Consider the following 22,640-nt stretch of genomic DNA (forward strand, 5'->3'; position numbering starts at 1 on the left):
TCTGCGTGTGTCCACCAGCCTTATGTTCGTATATGAGCAGAACACTTTTCCCTTAAAAATAAACAAAGACATTTGAAATGAGAGAAAAAAGCTTTGTGATGATATGAGTCACGACAGAAGTGAGTGATGACGTTCTTCCATTCAAGAAAATAGTCCCCGTTCTTATCTCTGTTTAGAGGGCCAGACAGTCCCCTTACCCCTTTAGGCATACAAATCAGGCATCTTGAGGACATAAACAGGAATTTCTAGATGTTGAGTCCTATACAGTTGTATATGTAGAAAGTGGTCCTTTATGTCATAGATAGAAAATGCTACAGTACATGAACTGATTAATTCAAGAACATTTTTAGAAATTGTTTTTTTCCTACATGTTCTGGTTTATTGTGGTAAAGGTCAAAAGAAAACTACGGAGGCATATTTTTTGTGAGTGAAGTTTTGTAAAGGTTTGTATATTGTCAGCTCAGGGATTCAATCCAACAACCTTTCGGTTACTGATCCAAAACTCTAACCACGAGGCTACCTGGCTTACCTGCTGCCCCAGTTTAAAACAGATCAAATGTCAAGGTTGTGTCACTGGCCTTTGACCCCATAATGTCAAAGTGGAATTGTGTTTTTAGAAATGTTTACAAATGAATTAAAAATGATAAACTGAAATGTCTTGAGTCAATAAGTATTCAACCCATTTGTTATAGCAAGCCTAAATAAGTTCAGGATTAGACAATTGCTTAACAAATTTCATAAGTTGCATGTACTCACTCTGTGTTCAATAATTGTGTTTAAGATGACTACCTCATCTCTGTACCTCACACATACAATTATCTGTAAGGTCCCTCAGTCGAGCAGTAAATTTCAAACACAGATTCAACCACAAAGACCAGGGTGGTTTTCCAATGCCTCGCAAAGAAGGGCACCTATTGGTAGATGAGAAGAAAAAAATATCCCTTACACGTTGGATTGTATATCAACACACCCAGTCACTACGAAGATACTACAAAGATACAGGCATCCTTCCTGACTCAATTGCTGGAGAGGAAGGAAACCGCTCAGGGATTACACCATGAAGCCAATGGTGACTTTAAAGCAGTTAGTATAATGGCTGTGATAGGAGAAACGGATGGATCAACAACATTGTAGTTACTCCACAATACCTTAACTTAAATTACAGAGTGAAAAGAAGGAAGCCTGTACAGAATACAAATATTCCAAAACATGCATCCTGTTTGCAATAAAGTAATACTGCAAAAAATGTGGCAAAGAAAATAACTTTATGTCCTGAATACAAAGCGTTATGTTTGGGGCAAATCCAACACAATACATCACTGAGTACCACTCTTCATATTTTCAAGCATGGTGGTGGCTGCATCTAATGGAATAGAGTACAATCAAAATCCTAAAATAAATTCTGGTTCAGTCAGCTTTCCAACAAACACTGGGAGAGAAATTCACCTTTCAGCAGGACAATAACCTAAAACGCAAGACCAAATAAACACTGGAGTTGCATACCAAGACGGCATTGAATGTTCCTACGTGACTTAGTTACGGTTTTGACTTAAATCGTCTTGAAAATCTATGGCAAGACTTGAAAATGGCTGTCTAGCAATTATCAACAACCAACTTGACAAGCTTGAAGAATTTTTAAAAGAATAATGTGCAAATATTGTACAATCCAGGTGGGCAAAACTCTTAGTCTTACCCAGAACTACTCACAGATGTAATCACTGCCAAAGGTGATTCTAACATGTACAGACTCAGGGGTGTGAATACTTCTGTCAATTAGATATTTCCAGATTTTCCTTTTCAATACATTTGCTACAATTTCTAAAAACATGTTTTCACTTTGTCATTATGGGGTATTGTGTGTAGATGGGTGAGATATATATATTTTTAATCCATTTTGAATTTACGTGCTACATGTTTACATGCTAGTCATTTACCAGACTCTCTTATCCAGAGCAGCCTTACAGGCTGTAACACAACAAAATGTGGCATAAGTCAAGGGGTTTGAACACTTTCTGAAGGCGCAGTACATATTGTTTCCTGTTTCCTAAAACCATACATACTGTTTCCTGTTTCCTAAAACCATACATACTGTATCCTGTTTCCTAAAACCATACATACTGTTTCCTAAAACCATACATACTGTTTCCTGTTTCCTAAAACCATATATACTATAACCTGTTTCCTAAAGCCATACATACTGTTTCCTGTTTCCTAAAAACATACATACTGTTTCCTTAAACTACACATATCTCACAGAGGCAATAGAAAATGCACCCAGAATGAGAAATACTGTACACTGTAACAAATTGCTGTAAAAAAAAGGAGCAATATATTATGCAATTGCCGTATATTTACAGCAGCATACTGTGAATTATGGTGCATTGTGGGAAAATGCTGTGGGCGGCATTGTAAAAGGCTATATTTGTTGCACCCGTTGTGCCCCACAGAATACATTACCATACTTTTTTTGTTTATATATATTTGTCCTGTAAATGTACAGTATTTGGCTACTGCTCTGGCAGTAATTTACTGCAATTCATTACCACCCCACAGAATACAGTACCATACTGTATTTTTGGAATCTGAAAAAACCTTTTCCTGTAAATCTACAGTAATTTGCTGGCTACTGTGCTGCCTGTCATTTACTGTAATTCAGTACTACCCCCATAGAATACAGTAAATTCCTGTAATTTTGGAGCGCCAAAAACCTTTTGTGGGTGCATGGTATTGTCGTGGCTCATTAACACATTTTGAGGCATGCCTTGTAAAAGGCTATACTGGTTATATTAGGTGATATGTGGTAGTGGTTCCCTAACAATTAAATGTATATACAGAACAGATCAGAGTGGCAGCAAGTCTTTGAGTTTTTAGCCATGTACTTTTGATATTTTCGGATGCTTTTGTTTAGGCCTCTAGACGTGTAGGTGATACAAATGCCAAATATTCTGAAATATACTGTAATATACAAATACCAGGCAGCCAACCTGCTTGCACTAGTCCTATGTAATTACAGTGAAATACCAACATGACTTCAGTAGCATTTACTTTAAATGAGTGTAGTAAGCTAATTTTACAATATTGTACTATGTCATTGCCCAGCATTTTACAGTACCTTACAGGAAGCTGGTGGCATGTTGCTGTAAATTTTACAGTAATGTAATTTACACTAGCCAGAGACAGGAAAAGAAACATATAAAAGGTATTTAGTTACAAATACAAGTCATTTTGAAGACCATTGTATGTTCAACTACAACAACATTCCCAGTAGCGGTCACATAAACGTTTTCCTTGCTGTGACTGTGAAATGTGTGTTTTTTATCAACCTGAATGCACAGGACTGACTGTAAGTCGCTCTGTACAAGAGCATTTGCTAAATGACCCCAAAAAATTAATGTGAAAAATTAAACTGTTACAAAATAGGCTACATGAATTGTAGTTCAGGCCAGTTAAATATAAATTACAAACTAGTTATTGAAAGTATCCTGCAAACAGTTTACTAACTACGGTGCTTAAGACCTACATCAAATACATGTGACAGAAATACTGCCGTTGTTGGCACTAGTTACCGGCACTGTACACCTGCATCAGTTTACCAACCACTGTGCTTCCAGTAAATGCACTGTAAATTCTAGAAATACAGCATGTTACTGTAATCAGGTGTTCCAGTAATATGCTGTAAATTTGTGTTACATTTAAGGTCCTGTAAATCTACAGTAATTTACTGGCTTTTTGTGCTGCCAGTAATTGACTGTAAAAATGACAGGAAATGTTTTACGGTGTAGTCATAAAAATCTCACTATTACCTTGTATATTATGAAGGACACCTTGAAAAGCCATGTCCAGAGAGACACAGGTTATACCACTAATTCACAGCATTCCAGACCTAAACTTGACTAGTTTTAGTAAACAATCCCAGCGGGAATAATTTGTCATGTGACGTCACGGCTCTGCTCATGGATCCCTCATTAGCCCTCCTTCCACTGCTTATTTCCGGGTTATTCACTAATTGCAGAAAATATGACATAATAGGTCTATGAACGTTGTTTGGTACTAGCTCAGAGATATAGATTTTGTTTCCATGATTTATAACACATTAGTAACACATTAACCACCAAAACATCTTTCAGAATCTGTGTTTTTGTTTTTGTCGCACTGCTTTACTTTATCTTGGCACGGTCGCAGTTGTAAATGAGAACTTGTTCTCAACTGGTCTACCTGGTTAAATAAAGGTTAAATAAATACAAAATGACAGACAGGCCCGTTTGTTAACTACACTATATGTATGCCTACACCAGACGTTCTCACACGCTATCACAGATCAGTAAAATAAGGCATAGCCTAGACACCCTTCACACACATGCACGGATGACACCATGGGCTTAAATATACACATGGACGGTGTCAAACCTCGACAAAGAACAATTGTATTTGTTGTATCTTAAATCTAAAAAGTTATTCATGTTTAATGACATTACGTGTCCATAGCCTATATGTATAACAAAGGACTGCGATGATTTACCATTGTTTAACATTCATTGACGGTCAACTTCTGTTCACGTGATAACGCCCCGACAAAATGCTATTTCAAAGGGAAGTGATTTTCTGATGTCATCGTTCTAGTGGCCTCTGTCATAGCCTCTGTTAACACTCTCGGGTTAGCTGTTACCTTGCGCTGAACACGAGAACAGACAAAGAGGTGGTGATTTTAATGGTCCAGGGGTGATAGGCCTATAGGCTGGCTACCTTTCTCAATGGAGATGATGAAATCCCAAGAGAGTCGACGTTTCTGGCCAGGGTGTAACATGGCGTAGGGAACGAACGCCAGAACCCTTCTTCGTCAAGTCAGGCTCTCACCTACAGAAAACGGAAAAACAGTCGTATCATTAGTTCTGTTAGATTGATAGAGCATTGTCATTGAAATATAAAACAACTGAGTGGAAGAGGGTAGTCCCGTGCGCACAAATACAGAGGCTTTGAAAGAATGTGGAGATTGCATGAAGGCCATACGTCAACAATGCACATGCAGTGAAACGTCTTAAATTCACACTAATTTAGTGACTGCTTCGAGAGATTCTAAAACAGGTAAACGTTGCCTTGGCTGTTTCCTACATATAGCTCAAATATTTTCCGAGACAGTTTAACAATTATTAGAGAACACAGATATGCCTAGTTAGGCCATGGCTACTCAATGCATCGCTGTCTATCCATATTGCTCCACGCACACAAACTACAAAACATGACGTTTATATTTAGCCAATGGTATTGGCATTTAATGCATGCAGTGGCGTTCAAATACCAAAATAGTAATTAGGAAGTATGTAGGCTACCTATCCGAAATGCACATTACAACAACTATACAACACCATGAAAAACAGTGGTTGTGTGTCCAATAAGAGACAACCAACTCTGGTTTGATCAAGGTTGGTTCAAAGCAAGAAGTTGACTTTTATCTCAGTAGCAAAATCTCCACTGTCAAGTGTAAACTATTGTTTTTATCTCAGTAGGACAATCTCTACTGTCAAGTGTAAACTATTGTTTTATCTCAGTAGGACAATATCTACTGTCAAGTGTAAACTATTGTTTTATCGCAGTAGGAAAATCTCCACTGTCAAGTGTAAACTATTGTTATATCTCAGTAGGACTATCTCCACTGTCAAGTGTAAACTATTGTTTTATCTCAGTAGGACAATATCCACTGTCAAGTGTAAACTATTGTTTTATCTCAGTAGGACAATCTCTACTGTCAAGTGTAAACTATTGTTTTATCTCAGTAGGACAATATCCACTGTCAAGTGTAAACTATTGTTTTATCTCAGTAGGACAATATCCACTGTCAAGTGTAAACTATTGTTTTTATCTCAGTAGGACAATCTCTACTGTCAAGTGTAAACTATTGTTTTTGTCTCAGTAGGACAATCTCTACTGTCAAGTGTAAACTATTGTTTTTATCCCAGTAGGACAATATCTACTGTCAAGTGTAAACTATTGTTTTATCTCAGTAGGACAATATCTACTGTCAAATGTAAACTATTGTTTTATCTCAGTAGGACAATATCCACTGTCAAGTGTAAACTATTGTTTTATCTCAGTAGGACAATATCCACTGTCAAGTGTAAACTATTGTTTTATCTCAGTAGGACTATCTCTACTGTCAAGTGTAAACTATTGTTTTATCTCAGTAGGACAATATCCACTGTCAAGTGTAAACTATTGTATGCTCTTTATATGCGTACACTACTGTCTCAAATACTTTTCACCATAAGAAAACAAACCTATGCCAAGAGCTAGCCAAATAAAGGCTCGAGCATGGGTGGCATGAAGCCCCATTTATGTTTATTTAGTGACTAACTTGAGCTGCAGATTGACAGAGTGTGACGGCACTGAAATAGGGCCGAGGAAGAACAGAGTGTCGTCAGATTGGTGAACATGTGACACTGTCCATGGTACTGAACGGGAGTGCCACTGGTGAGTTCGTTGTTTCTTTCTCATAATAAATAGGAAAACAACCTTTGACCTCTCGGGATAATTCCCACATTTTATACATTATAAAGTTACACTCGAAGCTTCAGTTGAGTTTGTATGCATGTTGTTACAAGTCTTGTCATTTGACGAGGCCAAGGATATGTGGTGTCATTCACCGCAGACTAGAAGTAGGCCTATTGATATGAGTTCTGGATGTCTTGCAATGCCATTACATCATTCTTATAAATAGCCAACACTTGACTGTACGGATTAGTAGCAAACTATTTTGAATGAAACAATTAAATACTATTCCCACATTCATGTAATTGCCCCTGAAACGGTTGAGCTGAGGCATAATGGTCGGGGAAACCCTAGACTCAGGGAGAATAGAGTATAATAAATCTTCCGGTGTATGCTTTTTAACTTTGTTTTTCGGGTGTAAATTGAGTTGTGTCATTATAGCAGTATTTTACTCTATCGAACTGGACAAGGAGTAAAAAACTGCGAGTTTTGTTTTCATGGTTTTGCGCATGTGCACAAGTGTGATGCATGGGAAAGATGCTCCATGCTGTTGGAAGTAAATTTGAGGAATGTGTCGGAGTTTGTCAACTGATCAATCAATTCAAATTGGGCTTCCACGTTAACTTATATGGCCCACAGATGTAAGGATGTGCTCCATGCTTTAGGCTTGATGAAAGGGGCAGCGGCGGGCGATGCTCGAGGGGGAATAGGCTACATATCAAAATATTGGGGGGAAACACGCGTATGTGTGTGTGTGTGTGTGTGTGTGTGTGTGTGTGTGTGTGTGTGTGTGTGTGTGTGTGTGTGTGAAAGAGAGAAAGAGTCGGCAGGGTGAAATAAAAAAACATCTCAGTCTATCCGCTCATATTAGAGCACGGCTGCACACAGCACAGCTCTTTCTCTCTCTCTCTCTCTCTCTCTCACACACACACACACACACACACACACACACTCTCTCTCTCTCTCTCTCTCTATCGCTGCACGGTCACTATTGTGAGGCAGCAATAGTATAGTTAATAGTGCACTATAATGAATAGGGTATCATTCGGGATGCCGCAGCCTTATTTCTCAGCAGGGCGTTCTGCGTACCACTGAGGGGACTATAGTATGTACTGATGGTGTGGATCTGGGGGGTGTGGTGCTATGAACTGATTGACATCACATTACTCCAAGTTGAGTCAAAAACATTTTCAGAAACTCTGGAGCTGAGAAATCTTTTAAGTATCCCCGGGTTGGGAGGCACACCGAAGTTTGGAAATGGGACCTTAGGCTAACGATAAAATCAAATAACAAACCAAGTACAATTAACACGTAACAATTATATAAAGTAGGCCCACTAACAATGATAACAATAATCCGAATAAAAATAAGTATGAACATAATATGAACAATAATTATAGCAACAAAAAAATGATCATGTGAAAAAGCAAAAGCGGGGAAAAAAGAGACTAAAAATAGATTTTGTTGAAAAAAAATTCACGAAGCGTGCTTGCAAGACGTCTTGCGATGTGACTCGGCGAATGCGCCCTCCGCCAATGCTTTTTGGGGTAAGGGCTTCCCAGCTTGATAGTTATGTACAGCAAGCCCAGACCGCAAAAAGATTCGCGAAGGACAGATCAGATCGGCTTCTGTCTCTACATCCTGTCGAGAGTCCGTGAGTCTTAAGCAAGCGACATCAAAAAAGGTCGCTTCCTCGCTTATCTCCCGTCCCGGATTGGGTGCATCCAGCCATCAGCAACCCTAGGCAACTGTGTGACTCCAACTGAATCACACACTATGAGGCGAGGCGGGAGGGGGGAGGGTGTTCCATGCGAAGCTACATCAAAATGCCAACGCTACTGCATTCTACCGCTGTCCATGGTCCTGAATCTCATTCCTTCTCCGTAGTTTCATTTCTCCCACTTCTCCCTTATTCTCCCTTCTCACCCCCAGTCCCTCTCTCTCTCGAATATCATTTGGTCCAAATGCACAATTGTTGAAGCCAGTTTGGTCGTTTAGGCGCTGAGTATCAGAAGGAGCACTGTTTTTATTTATTTTCTTCTCTCTCTCTCTCTCTCTCTCTCTCTCTCTCTCTCTCTCTCTCTCTCTCTCTCTCTCTCTCTCTCTCTCTCTCTCTCTCTCTCTCTCTCTCTCTCTCTCTCTCTCTCTCTATATATATATATATATATTCCCCTCGTTCGTGATGTCGCCTAGTGGAGAACTAGCTCGCTGTAGCCGCTCGAGCGGTCTGTGTAAGGAGGGAGCAAGAAGTAATCTGCTCGCAATAAATAGAGAGCAGTGAGGGATCTTATTGGAGCAAACGAAAACTCGTCATCGACCAATCGGTGTCTCGCTCATATAGGGACCCCCCTTTTTAAAAAAGAAAAAAAAAAAGAAAAAGAAAGGGGAAACCAAATTGTGTCCTAGCTGGTGAAAGAGACTTGATAAATGCGACCGAATAAGGTTTTTATACAAAGAACATCTGGGTGGATTTTATATCGATTGATCGATTGATTCTCGATTCGTGCATGGATTGCATCTTACCTACGGCTAATGCGAGTTGGCATACACAAATCAGATCACAATTAATTATATCCGGTTTAAAATGATGGAAAAATACATCACAACAGGTTAGCTATTAAAATCCTTACTGCATCCCAAGTGACAACCCTTCATATGTTAATACAATTGCATGCATATAGACTAGACACGAACCATTTTGAAACGTTCATATGAATGTGGCGCCACAGAACGCATGTGAACCAGGCGTGGGAAAGCGCTGCAGCGCCCTCCACGCGATAACAACAACACGACAAGCATCTGAAGTGATTCTATTGTATGACCAGCGAGGGTTCACTGGATGGTACCACTGATAGTGAGGACACGGGGGTCTCTCAAAACACACTTGCTGTCAGTACCACATGTTAAAGATTCAGAATTATAGCAAGTGCTATCCAGAATGACAATGAAGGCTCCAACACAGAAGGAGAAGAAGAAGAAGAAGAAGAAGAAGAAGAAGAAGAAGAAGAAGAAGAAGAAGAAGAAGAAGAAGAAGAAGAAGAAGAGTCGGAACAAAACACCAGAATGATATAATAATACGTCAATAATAACAATAGTCACCTAGCCCAATTCTTCAACTCTGCACACACTAATGGTTAAACAATCTTTAATGGACTTAATACATTTAGATGAATCGGGAAAGTTACAGAATAGCAAAACTCTACTTACCCTTGAAGTTATTTTCTCACAGTCCCATGTCTCTCTGTTTTTAGACCCCATCAATTTGTTTTTGTTTTTTTCCCTGTGTACTTGTTCCTCTTGGAACAAGGAAAGTTACTGTACCGAGTAGTAGTCTGGGTCACGCTCTATGTATGGGTCTTCCCTCCCCAATGTGTGTCTCGTTTTATCCCAAACCAAGACCCCCCCCCCCTCTCCTTCCCTCCTTCTCCTCTTCCTCCCCACCGCCCCACTATCCCTGAAACTCTCTTCTCCTGCATCAAGTTGGTGCCACGATTAGTAAAGCATGCAGGGTACAGGAACGAGGTAGTATTCAGGGGGACATCAATGAAAATGTATCAAAAACGTTGCCCAGTCCCTGCTGGGTATTTTTAATGGGTGCTATTTTCATTTGCGACCGTCTGTCCAGTCAGTCACGATTCTCTCCCTCCGTCTGCACTGCACAGTGACTGCCTCTCCTGACGCACCCAACGCGCACATTACTCAGTTTAGCTGTCACGACTCGAGAATCCGTGGTTTCCACTGAAATTACACGGCCCGACATTTAATTATTGAAGGAAGGAGATGTGTCTCTATATCTGGTGCTGACTTTGGATAAAGGATGAGTAATTGCGAAGGTTTTTTGAAAGGTGGAAGTAATATAACAGGTGAATGGTTACACACTCTATCACAACACGAGCCAGTCATTGACGATGTATTTTTCCATGATATGACACTGTAGATGTCGTGTACTGCAAACTCTTCTCCCGCGGCGAAAATAATGCTATATATAGGCTATCGGACAAAAGTCGTGCGAGGACTGTAGCTATGAGTGAGTGAGCATGATTATTGTGTGACGTGAACGAAACTGCAGGCAGATACGAGCGTTGGTTGAACTCGATTCAATATTTTGACATGCGACACATTGCTTAGGCTACTTTAATCTATGGGCCCTACATCGTTGCTAAATTGGCTGTGATTGCTTCGACACTTTCATAATTGTATGGGTGATTCCTTGCCCATTTGGCAGCCCAATATCTTGTTGTCAAACCATCAATATCGACCCCCCTCTTTACCACATCTACAGTATAACGTTACTGTGGAGAGAAGTCTAACCAAAACAGGAATTTGGCGGTACGGTCTATGGCCCTCAAATCACGACCTCTAGAATCGCTCCCTAATTCAAATAAAAAACGAGGTTCGTCTTCACTTTGTCATAAAGTCATGCATATGGGATTGAAAAGCAGCATTGCCCAAAAGCAGCAAACGGTAGACTATTTTTTCAATGAAACGTGGATGGTGACGATCACATTGTTTAAGAATGAAGAAACAAATGTTTTGGGGATGCTTCAGAAGATGGGTATGCGGTCATATCATACGGTATAGCCTATAGATAGCTTGATACACTGAAGATGGCAATGCATGACGTGTGCAGAAGGGTAATCCAAGTCTACCCGCCTCTCGCCTCCCTGTTTTAGCCCTACACATTATCTGTTTAAACTGTCCAAACGACGCTGGCGGGAAGAAGACTATGTTACTCTATGATATGTAGCAATAGTTAGGCAACATGTAAGCTAATTACAACAACAACAACAAAATACTGTAACTGTAATCAGTTACGTTACCAGCAAAAAAATATTGCAATCAGATTACAGATACTTTGAAAAACATGGATTATTTTTCAATTCAGAAAGGATGTTTGCGGAAAAATACATGACACCTTTCTGTTTTTCTCAAAGACATTCAATTCAGCATTCAAAAAAGACGCAAGTTTAAATTTGTTCCACCTGAGCTAGTCTGACCACAAATCAGAGAACACACACCAAATGCGTTTGATGGATCCTTGTTGTTTTCTTCTAATGCCTGTTAAAGGGAAAGTAATACAAGTAAAAGTAATCAGATTACATTCCCGAGTTTGGGGAATCCCAAAGTTACATTACTGATTACAATGTGGGATAGGTGACTAGTAACTGTAACGGATTACACTTAGAAAGTAACCTACCCAACCCTGTATATAGCCTATGTTACGCTCTGCTGCTACAGTCTACCTGCTACTGGCGAACTCATTCAAAGCTAACGACAATCGGGAGTTTCATGTAGGCTATTGATCCTGAGGGAAAGGACTCAGCCTCCGATCAGGCTCCGCGAAAGAGCAAACGTTTTCATTCATTGAAATCCCATTGGTTTCGTTTCCGAACACGCGCGCCTAAGGTTTGGTGATGTACGGAACCCCCCTGGTGCCATTCGATGTTATTTTCAGCACCATTACTGTTGGACAGCTCTGGGTTTCCCCAAGTCGGTACAACGTTTCAGGCTGCAGCTCCCACTTTTCATCGTTGCTCGTCTCCTTTCTTCCTCTCCTCCGCCTTCTCCTCCTCCTCCATTCCTGTCTTTATGCATCCTCTTAAAAAAAAGGGGGAAATTAGCGCAGATTAGGCTCATCAGAGAAGGATTTTCCCTCGCAAGCTTATGTTTTTTTGGCGGGAGGAAAGAGATGTGAAAAGAGACGCAACAGCGCCAACAACAGACAAAGGAGATTGAACTTGCTATTTTACCAGTGGGGTGATTCCCTTTCCTGCAGAGAAAGGCTGCATGGTTTCATTTGAATGTTGTCAAAACCGATAAAAATAAGACCAGGAACTATAGTCTTTTTCGGTTACTACGTTGTGAGCTAAATGGGGTGGGAAGCACGACAAGACTCAACAGACAAGCAACAGAGCAAAAATGACAAACTGAGAAAGTACATTGAATTAAAAACATCGCACATTCAAAGTCTCACTTACCATATAGCAGGGGCCAGGGACCACTTGCAGAACCGAGGGAATGAGAAGAAAAAAAACAAATTTACAATGCATTCATAAACATGCTCTACTGACACATGGAATAACACATTGGGTATAAACAAATATTCAGTCTATGCTTCATAAATAGCCTTAATATGGCACGTCCAAGTTTTCTCAGGATCGGCTTCCTTTTTATACAAGTGAGACCCTCTGTCTATTTCTGGCGCGCGATCAAACCATGGTGCTATTTTTAGGTCGCAGTAAGTCGGGAAAAAAACACTCACAAAGGCATCGCTCAGGAACGTTACGTGGAGCGCATGTAATGAAGGCTACATACATTCTCATCTACCAACTCTGCACAAGAGCTGCCTCTCCGTATCGCTCTCATTCGTACTTGTCATATATTATTGTTATTATGTATATTTGATTTCGCGTGCTCTCGCTCAGCTCTTCTGGCGCCTTCTCGCGCCTGTCTCCATGCAACTTTCGCTGAAGAATTCACTACACAGCAGTTGGTTGATTTGCAATTCAGAAAATAGGCCTATACATAATAAATATATCAGGTCCCTTCACATAACATGGAGAACCCCACGTTATCCCGGTGGTTTAGGCTTTTTATCGGAAAAAAATAAGCTTGCTGACGAAAAAAGAAAAAAGCCCTATTTTTTGTGGAGGGGCTGCGTCAGTTACTAGGCATTGACGTCACGTTTAGATTCTCCCCACTTTACAGCCTATAGCGCCTGATTAAAGACGCCGCCTCGACATTTGCTGTCTGTCCATCTTTTAATTTGCTTTGGAAATAAAATGGCTGGGTAATATTAAGGGTGGAGAGGCGGGTGGAGAGGCTAGAAACGGCCATGTAGCCTATGCGTCTCATATGGCGCTATAGTACGAATTAACAATTTTCTCCATCTCCCCCGCCCCTGTGTCTCAAGCGCGTTTCTCGTCCACTAGATTGGTATGAACTGTAGTCTTGAGGCTTGGTTCCCATCCGTGTATTTGCTAGGCAAGCATTCTATCTGAGCTGGTGACAATAACAATACAATCTCTATACGCTCGCTGTCCGTACCCACGCGCTAGACTCGCTCACCAGCGGAATCGACTCACAGTGAGAGCAAAACTGGCAGAGCAAGCACAAGCGCACCAACACGCCAGATACAACCTGTGCACACACCCTAGCTCTAAATAGTCTCTCTCGTATCCTTAACCCCCTCCCCAATCTCCATCCCCCTACTCTCCTTTCCCGGGTTCACCCTAACCTCTTGCCAGCATGCACCAGCGTGAAAAGTCACGAGATACCGGTGTGTGTGTGTGTGTGTGTGTGTGTGCAAAAAGTCATCTCAGAGGGAAAAAAAGGTTGCGTCCGTCGCAGTGGTTGATGCTATTTATAATGCGTATTGGCTTGTATTATGATGAATAGTACACTGTATTTCCGCTGTCTGCTGCAGCTTCCACTCTGCAGCGGAGAGCAAGTTGGGGCAGCTCCTGACACCAAGGGCGGGGTGGAAGTGAGCTGGGGCTTTTAGAAAGCTATAGAAGTTCCATTCATAACTAGATATTGACAGAAACCGTAGGATCATAAACGTTGGGGCACCTCCTGTTTTGCTCCCTATAAACTGTTGAAAAGCCTTGGATACTACTTTTTTACAGGACCAGTTTTTTCATGTAGTCAATTCTGGGATTCTAAACAACGACCTTTAGGTTACTGGTCCAACGCTCTTAACCGCTAGGCTACCTACTACAACACTACTCTAGCACCATTTGTATTGTTGCTTGAGGTTACCCCTTGCCTTCTTCCCTCATCTCTTCCATCCCTCCTCTCCCTCTCTCCACCCCTTACCCGCCCACACCCTTCTCTCTCTCTCTCTCTCTCTCTCTCTCTCTCGCTCTCTCTCTATTCTCTCTCTCTCTCTCTACTCTCTCTCTATTCTCTCTCTCTCTCTCTCTCTCTCTCTCTCTCTCTCTCTCTCTCTACTCTCTCTCTCTCTCTCTCTCTCTCTCTCTCTCTCTGCTCTCTCTTTCTCCCTCTCTCTCTCTACTCTCTCTCTCTCTCATCCACCTTTGCTGCAGCTGCAATCTTTCAATCAGTGAACCAGCAACAAATATCAATGAGCGGGACTATCAGTGAAGAGCACCAAGATCGCCGCACGGTGTCGCCACATTCAGCCCGAGTTCTCTCCCTCCAATCCACCCTGGAGCATCGTCTTCCACTGCTTTCAATGGAGATTTCTCTCGGATTAATGAAAATATCAGCTGGAGCATTTGTTTTAACGAGCTAGTGTCTCCCCGACTCGAACATAACTACATAAGGCGTGCCCTGAAAACGATCTACGTTTCCAATGGTAGGCTAAACAGAACCTAGAGGGTAAAAGTAGATGCAGGCTAGCGCCTCCGTTTAGATACTGTACTCTTTGAATAATGTACAGTGCATCGGAAATTACTCTAAAAATATTAGATCAATGCGCCAGCCCAGATGTAAAGCCAAACTAGTTGCCATAGCATACACTATTTTATTCCTTTGCCTAGCCTATATAATGTCCCTGTTTTTATGTTGAGAAGTATATTTTACTTCAAATGTTGAAAACGCCCTCCCAGATATTTCAATATCACGCTTTATATCCGCCATCTTCCTGAAGTTATCAGAACTCAATGGTGATGTAAAGTTCAGAAGGGGGCAAATAAAAAGCACTGCGTAAAAAAAAAACGTGGTGAGATTGGCAGCACAGTGGCGCTGTCCATGGTGCTGAAAAGTTACGAGGGGCGCAGTAGAATATTGCCCGACCGTGGTTAGATTAGCCGCAAGGTGACGCTGTCCATGGTGCTGAGACGTTAATAGACGCAAAATGTATGCTTACTTATCTCATGCGAGTCCATAAAAACGAGTAGACCTATAGCCTATAGTGACCAATTGCAACGTCGTTGTTTATTTTGTCGTCATAACAACACCCATACAGTGCCTTTAGGACACGCATACAGCCTAGCGAAATAATTGCTCTTGAAGACCTAATGTCACACGCTATGACAAGGGAAAGAGGGTCACCAAAACTACGAAACTACGAAGGTAGGCTAAACGTTCAAATAACTCAGTCGATGTCATTCGGATTACGTACATCAGCGGAATATACAAGAAGTTCTCGCTGCCGCAACTCCCACATGAACACATTATCAAAGTATAACAGTGTAGCCTACAAAAAAAGTGCTTACCTCTTAGCTCGTGAATCAATGTTACAGCTTTGTCTATTACGCGCCACGTGCGGAGCTGCCATGGACAGCTATAGGCTATGTGCCATCCATGCTCTCTCTCTCTATATATATAAATATATATAGATATATATATATATATCCCTACCCCCCTCCCTCTCTCTCTGTCTCTCTCTCTGTCTCTCTCTCTCTCTGTCTGTCTCTCTCTCTCTCTCTCTCTCTCTCTCTCTCTCTCTCTCTCTCTCTCTCTCTCTCTCTCTCTCTCTCTCTCTCTCTCTCTCTCTATATATATATATATATATATATCCCTACCCCCCCTCCCTCTCTCTCTATCTCTCTCTCTCTCTCTCTCAGAGAGCTGTTACTAGGCATCCCAGCAGAGTACCGGGCTAAGCGACGGAACCCCAGCACGTGAATACGCCTACGCATTAGCTTAGCCCGCACTGTCTACAACTCCCTGTGTTTATTGTTGGATCTCTCCCAAATTGCAGGACTAACAGTAACTCTAACCAAATAATATGCACCGTTCATATAGCCACAGTGTTAGTTGTCATTGCCTAAATTATAACAATAACGATTGTACATATGCATGTGTTCAGATGCCTCAGACATTAGGGCAATGGGCTAAAATATCGGTCATGTTTCGGTCCTAAGGCTACATAAAATAGCATGCTTCAAGATTATGCTGAACTAAAGTCTTATCATGTCTGCCTACCCTGATTGCCAGGGTTGAAAGAGACAACTTGTGGCACCTCTGGAGATGTCATGATTCCCGCTGGCACAAAATAAAGCACTTACCTGTCTAAGAAGTCTTGTCTGGCTGTGCTCGAGTAGCCTACAAAAGGGATTCGTCTTAAATTAGATGCTTTTTGAGACCAAGAAAGGGAAATAACTCTAGGAGCCAAAGTGGAACAGTACGCACCTCTTGCGTCAGGACGGACGGAGGGGGTCACGCCGTGCTCGTCGTTTCAGTTCTCTCTGGGGTGAACATTATTGGTGTGGTTCCTACGATGCGCACCGCGACATATGTGAATGACTTGGAGATGGGGGAAGTAGGAAAGTGTGAATGAACCGTGTACGGTGATATTGTGAAGCAGAGCGAGACAGGGACTTGTCCCGCTCCATTCATAGAGTGTCAGACGACCAGCTCTTCACACAGCGAGGATGCAACGGGATCTCCAACAATAACAATTCATTAAAAGCACGAGCGTTTTGTGTGTAGTGAATATTATCAATAGGCAGTCCTTCTTACAATGAGTAGGCTATACCGTGTGCAAACGAACAGCTTTAACGCGGAGACTCGTTCCCGGGCATTGGGAGACAGCTAGAGGAGTTCGCGCGCAGCCACAGGCACACGGCTATTCTCAGCCCGCCAGTTCATTTCACCCGTGTGCTATTGACCTGCATTGACGTCATTGCGTCATTAGGTATCCCTTAGAAACACAGACTTTCTAAAATAGTATCAAATTAATTCAACGGGAGAGGGTGGGGCGAAAGGGGTGGGTATGGGTGATAGAGAGAGAAAGGGGGTAAATGTTGGGAGGTCAACATTGGAACGATAGAACATCCCCCTAAACCAGACCATTCGAATACTACCAGACGCCCTGCTTTGAAAATAGAGGTCCGGAGCTTCCTGGTTTTCTGTTCAACCTGATAATTAATTAGAGGGGAACAATGAAAAAACGCAGTGTAACTGGCTTCGAGGTCCACAGTTGATTTTGAGGGGTTACTGTGTGTGGAGCTGTGGAAGAGCGAAAATATGAAAAATAAATGACTTCGATCAGACTAAAGGCAGCTCTCTCTCTCCCCTCTCTCTCTCTTTCTCTCTCTCTATCTCCTCTCTCTCTCTCTCCTCTCCCCTCTCTCTCTCTCTCTCTCTCTCTCTCTCTCTCTCCTGGTCTAAAAATAGCGCACATCTCCAGCTGACTGGAGAGAGTATGTTGAAAAACCTCCGCATTTAACCCTTCTTTCTGCAAGGCTACACAAACCCAGAACAGTGCAATTGCCACATACAGAACAAGAACACGAAGCCTCAAAGACTGACATGCTACAGGCTTTTGCCTTTACGAGAGCTAATTTGGGTGTTACATTACCTTAACGTTCAGTAGGACAGCCTTTGTTGATGGACTGTAAAATCTAAAACAAACTACCGAATTAATTCACATAAAGCTTTTCATTGAGATTATATACATTATAGATATAACTTCTGCCAATTATTCGCCAACAGGTGTCATTGTGTTGTTCACTCTCAGATAATGTGGGTGAGGCAGAGTCTTGTACTTGGTCACGAATCATAATCTCAGCCAGACTGCTGCTTATACCTGGAAAGCCCCCTGTGTAGAAATCGGACAAAGATTCTGTCTTAGTTTGCCCTAAGGTTGCACAATTTCGACAACTTCCCCAAAATCCCATGCAAAACCTGGGAATTATGCGAAAGTTAATGGAATTTTGCAACCCCTTATGGAAAAACAATATGAATTCACATGTGCAAAATCACATGATTTCACGTGTAGCATTTGCACGTGTGGAACCATGTGTTTTTGGAACACTCCGGGTGATGTGGATTTTCACATGTGAAATCAGGCGTTTTTGACACACACAGCACTTCTAGCATAGCGTTTTCAATGTACATATTTAATCCACTTTGACATATACGACTATATTATGAGTTTATTTATACAGTCATTATTATTCAAACGTTTCCTTACCTGGGATTTTAACTGACAACCTTTTGTGTCACCGCATACCACCACGTCTGTGTCAATAGCTGATTTCGCCAATATTCCCACACTTTGGACTTTTGCGCTCAGGAAAAAATACTATATTTATAATAATGATTCAGGGGTAATATTAAATAAGAATAATATAACATACCAGCATTAGACAACTATACAGAAAAGCCTAAAATTGCTGAAATAATTCAATTAAATCAATGATGAAGGAATAGTCAGAATAACTAAATAAAGATGTCACTCTTCTGCTAAGTGAACAAATGTCAGCCCAGCCTCACATACAAATGTATATGAGAATGTTACAGACTTTGTGGTTCAGCAAAAAATGTCAGTGTTCCGCAAATCCAGAGGTTGGGATTTCGAATCCCAGGATGGGCCATACTTCCGCTGAACAGTGTAAACGCATTCTATGTGAAGTTTCAGGAACACCATTTTTTACATGTGAAGTGTTCCAAAAACACGTTCACATGTGAAATGTCACATGAAGTGTTCCAAAAACACATGTTCACATGTGAAATGTCACATGAAGTGTTCCAAAAACACATGTTCACATGTGAAATGTCACATGAAGTGTTCCAAAAACACATGTTCACATGTGAAATGTCACATGAAGTGTTCCAAAAACACATGTTCACATGTGAAATGTCACATGAAGTGTTCCAAAAACACGTTCACATGTGAAATGTCACATGAAGTGTTCCAAAAACACATGTTCACATGTGAAATGTCACATGAAGTGTTCCAAAAACACGTTCACATGCGAAATGTCACATGAAGTGTTCCAAAAACACATGTTCACATGTGAAATGTCACATAAAGTATTCCAAAAAACACGTTTTCACATGAATTTACATGTGAAATGTCACATGTGTAGTGGTCCAAAAATATAGAAATGTCACAAGAAGTGTTCAAAAACACATTTTTTTTTCACATAGTACGAAATCGTGATTTTCCACATGTAAAATCATGTGGTTCAGTACGTGACAAAATAAAACTACACTGTTAGCCATTGCTTTTAATTTGGCAGAATTTTTTGAAAATGTACAGTATGTTTCTGCAGTAATAGTGTTTCCCTATATATTTACTGTGTATAGCAATGCACTTGGGTACTTTTTTGCCCATCCTGCAAATGAACTTTGCACGCCTCACTTGCAATTGCATTTAAACTTACAGGATACTTGTTTAGATGCACTTATGGCAAAAACAGATTTTTGAAATCCTGTAATTTTAAGGTAAGTTATTGGCTACTGAGTTGCAGTGAAAAGAGTGGAAACAACTATTAATGTTTTTCTACAACTGAACTGTATGTTTACGGTAAATATACTGTACAACAACAAACTGTATTCAGGAAGTACACAGAAATTCAAATTATTTTCAATACTGGAAAATGTGGAATTGGCTACATCTAAATCAAATCAAATCAAATTTTATTTGTCACATACACATGGTTAGCAGATGTTAATGCGAGTGTAGCGAAATGCTTGTGCTTCTAGTTCCGACAATGCAGTAATAACAAGTAATCTAACTAACAATTCCAAAACTACTGTCTTGTACACAGTGTAAGGGGATAAAGAATATGTACATAAGGATATATGAATGAGTGATGGTACAGAGCAGCATAGGCAAGATACAGTAGATGGTATCGGGTACAGTATGTACAAATGAGATGAGTATGTAAACAAAGTGGCATAGTATAGTATAAAGTGGCTAGTGATACATGTATTACATAAGGATACCGTCGATGATATAGAGTACAGTATATACGTATGCATATGAGATGAATAATGTAGGGTAAGTAACATTTATATAAGGTAGCATTGTTTAAAGTGGCTAGTGATATATTTACATCATTTCCCATCAATTCCCATTATTAAAGTGGCTGGAGTTGAGTCAGTGTCAGTGTGTTGGCAGCAGCCACTCAGTGTTAGTGGTGGCTGTTTAACAGTCTGATGGCCTTGAGATAGAAGCTGTTTTTCAGTCTCTCGGTCCCAGCTTTGATGCACCTGTACTGACCTCGCCTTCTGGATGATAGCGGGGTGAACAGGCAGTGGCTCGGGTGGTTGATGTCCTTGATGATCTTTATGGCCTTCCTGTGACATCGGGTGGTGTAGGTGTCCTGGAGGGCAGGTAGTTTGCCCCCGGTGATGCGTTGTGCAGACCTCACTACCCTCTGGAGAGCCTTACGGTTGAGGGCGGTGCAGTTGCCATACCAGGCGGTGATACAGCCCGCCAGGATGCTCTCGATTGTGCATCTGTAGAAGTTTGTGAGTGCTTTTGGTGACAAGCCGAATTTCTTCAGCCTCCTGAGGTTGAAGAGGCGCTGCTGCGCCTTCTTCACGATGCTGTCTGTGTGAGTGGACCAATTCAGTTTGTCTGTGATGTGTATGCCGAGGAACTTAAAACTTGCTACCCTCTCCACTACTGTTCCATCGATGTGGATAGGGGGGTGTTCCCTCTGCTGTTTCCTGAAGTCCACAATCATCTCCTTAGTTTTGTTGACGTTGAGTGTGAGGTTGTTTTCCTGACACCACACTCCGAGGGCCCTCACCTCCTCCCTGTAGGCCGTCTCATCGTTGTTGGTAATCAAGCCTACCACTGTTGTGTCTTCCGCAAACTTGATGATTGAGTTGGAGGCGTGCGTGGCCACGCAGTCGTGGGTGAACAGGGAGTACAGGAGAGGGCTCAGAACGCAACCTTGTGGGGCCCCAGTGTTGAGGATCAGCGGGGAGGAGATGTTGTTGCCTACCCTCACCACCTGGGGGCGGCCCGTCAGGAAGTCCAGTACCCAGTTGCACAGGGCGGGGTCGAGACCCAGGGTCTCGAGCTTGATGACGAGCTTGGAGGGTACTATGGTGTTGAATGCCGAGCTGTAGTCGATGAACAGCATTCTCACATAGGTATTCCTCTTGTCCAGATGGGTTAGGGCAGTGTGCAGTGTGGTTGAGATTGCATCGTCTGTGGACCTATTTGGGCGGTAAGCAAATTGGAGTGGGTCTAGGGTGTCAGGTAGGGTGGAGGTGATATGGTCCTTGACTAGTCTCTCAAAGCACTTCATGATGACGGATGTGAGTGCTACGGGGCGGTAGTCATTTAGCTCAGTTACCTTAGCTTTCTTGGGAACAGGAACAATGGTGGCCCTCTTGAAGCATGTGGGAACAGCAGACTGGTATAGGGATTGATTGAATATGTCTACTGCCTCTACTGTTGTATGACAGACCAGCTAGATCTAATGTCTCTACTATTGTATGACAGACCAGCTAGATCTAATGTCTCTACTATTGTATGACATACCAGCTAGATCTAATGTCTCTACTATTGTATGACAGACCAGCTAGATCTAATGTCTCTACTATTGTATGACAGACCAGCTAGATCTAATGTCTCTACTATTGTATGACAGACCAGCTAGATCTAATGTCTCTACTATTGTATGACAGACCAGCTAGATCTAATGTCTCTACTATTGTATGACAGACCAGCTAGATCTAATGTCTCTACTATTGTATGACAGACCAGCTAGATCTAATGTCTCTACTATTGTATGACAGACCAGCTAGATCTAATGTCTCTATTGTATGACAGACCAGCTAGATCTAATGTCTCTATGACAGACCAGCTAGATCTAATGTCTCTACCATTGTACAGACCAGCTAGATCTAATGTCAGCAGACCAGCTGACAGACCAGCTAGATCTAATGTCTCTACTATTGTATGACAGACCAGCTAGATCTAATGTCTCTACTATTGTATGACAGACCAGCTAGATCTAATGTCTCTACTATTGTATGACAGACCAGCTAGATCTAATGTCTCTACTATTGTATGACAGACCAGCTAGATCTAATGTCTCTACTATTGTATGACAGACCAGCTAGATCTAATGTCTCTACTATTGTATGACAGACCAGCTAGATCTAATGTCTCTACTATTGTATGACAGACCAGCTAGATCTAATGTCTCTACTATTGTATGACAGACCAGCTAGATCTAATGTCTCTACTATTGTATGACAGACCAGCTAGATCTAATGTCTCTACTATTGTATGACATACCAGCTACATCTAATGTCTCTACTATTGTATGACAGACAAGCTAGATCTAATGTCTCTACTATTGTATGACAGACCAGCTAGATCTAATGTCTCTACTATTGTATGACAGACCAGCTAGATCTAATGTCTCTACTATTGTATGACAGACCAGCTAGATCTAATGTCTCTACCATTGTATGACAGACCAGCTAGA

At 41.5% G+C, this 22,640-nt stretch overlaps 1 long non-coding RNA gene across 1 annotated transcript in view; it reads right to left on the bottom strand.

Annotated features, from left to right (window-relative positions):
* The window catches only part of LOC139407554 (uncharacterized), a 46,153-nt gene extending 30,404 nt beyond the window's left edge, over positions 1 to 15,749 (bottom strand). The window contains exons 1-3 of the long non-coding RNA XR_011634108.1: positions 15,666 to 15,749; positions 12,462 to 12,484; positions 4,744 to 4,854 (exon numbers count right to left, since the gene is read on the bottom strand). This is a non-coding gene — a long non-coding RNA (uncharacterized lncRNA). The remainder of the gene's footprint in view (positions 1 to 4,743; positions 4,855 to 12,461; positions 12,485 to 15,665) is intronic.
* Positions 15,750 to 22,640: the final 6,891 nt, after the last annotated feature.

Source organism: Oncorhynchus clarkii, chromosome 4, assembly GCF_045791955.1.
Source record: "Oncorhynchus clarkii lewisi isolate Uvic-CL-2024 chromosome 4, UVic_Ocla_1.0, whole genome shotgun sequence".
In the NCBI taxonomy this organism is placed as follows: Eukaryota; Metazoa; Chordata; class Actinopteri; order Salmoniformes; family Salmonidae; genus Oncorhynchus; species Oncorhynchus clarkii.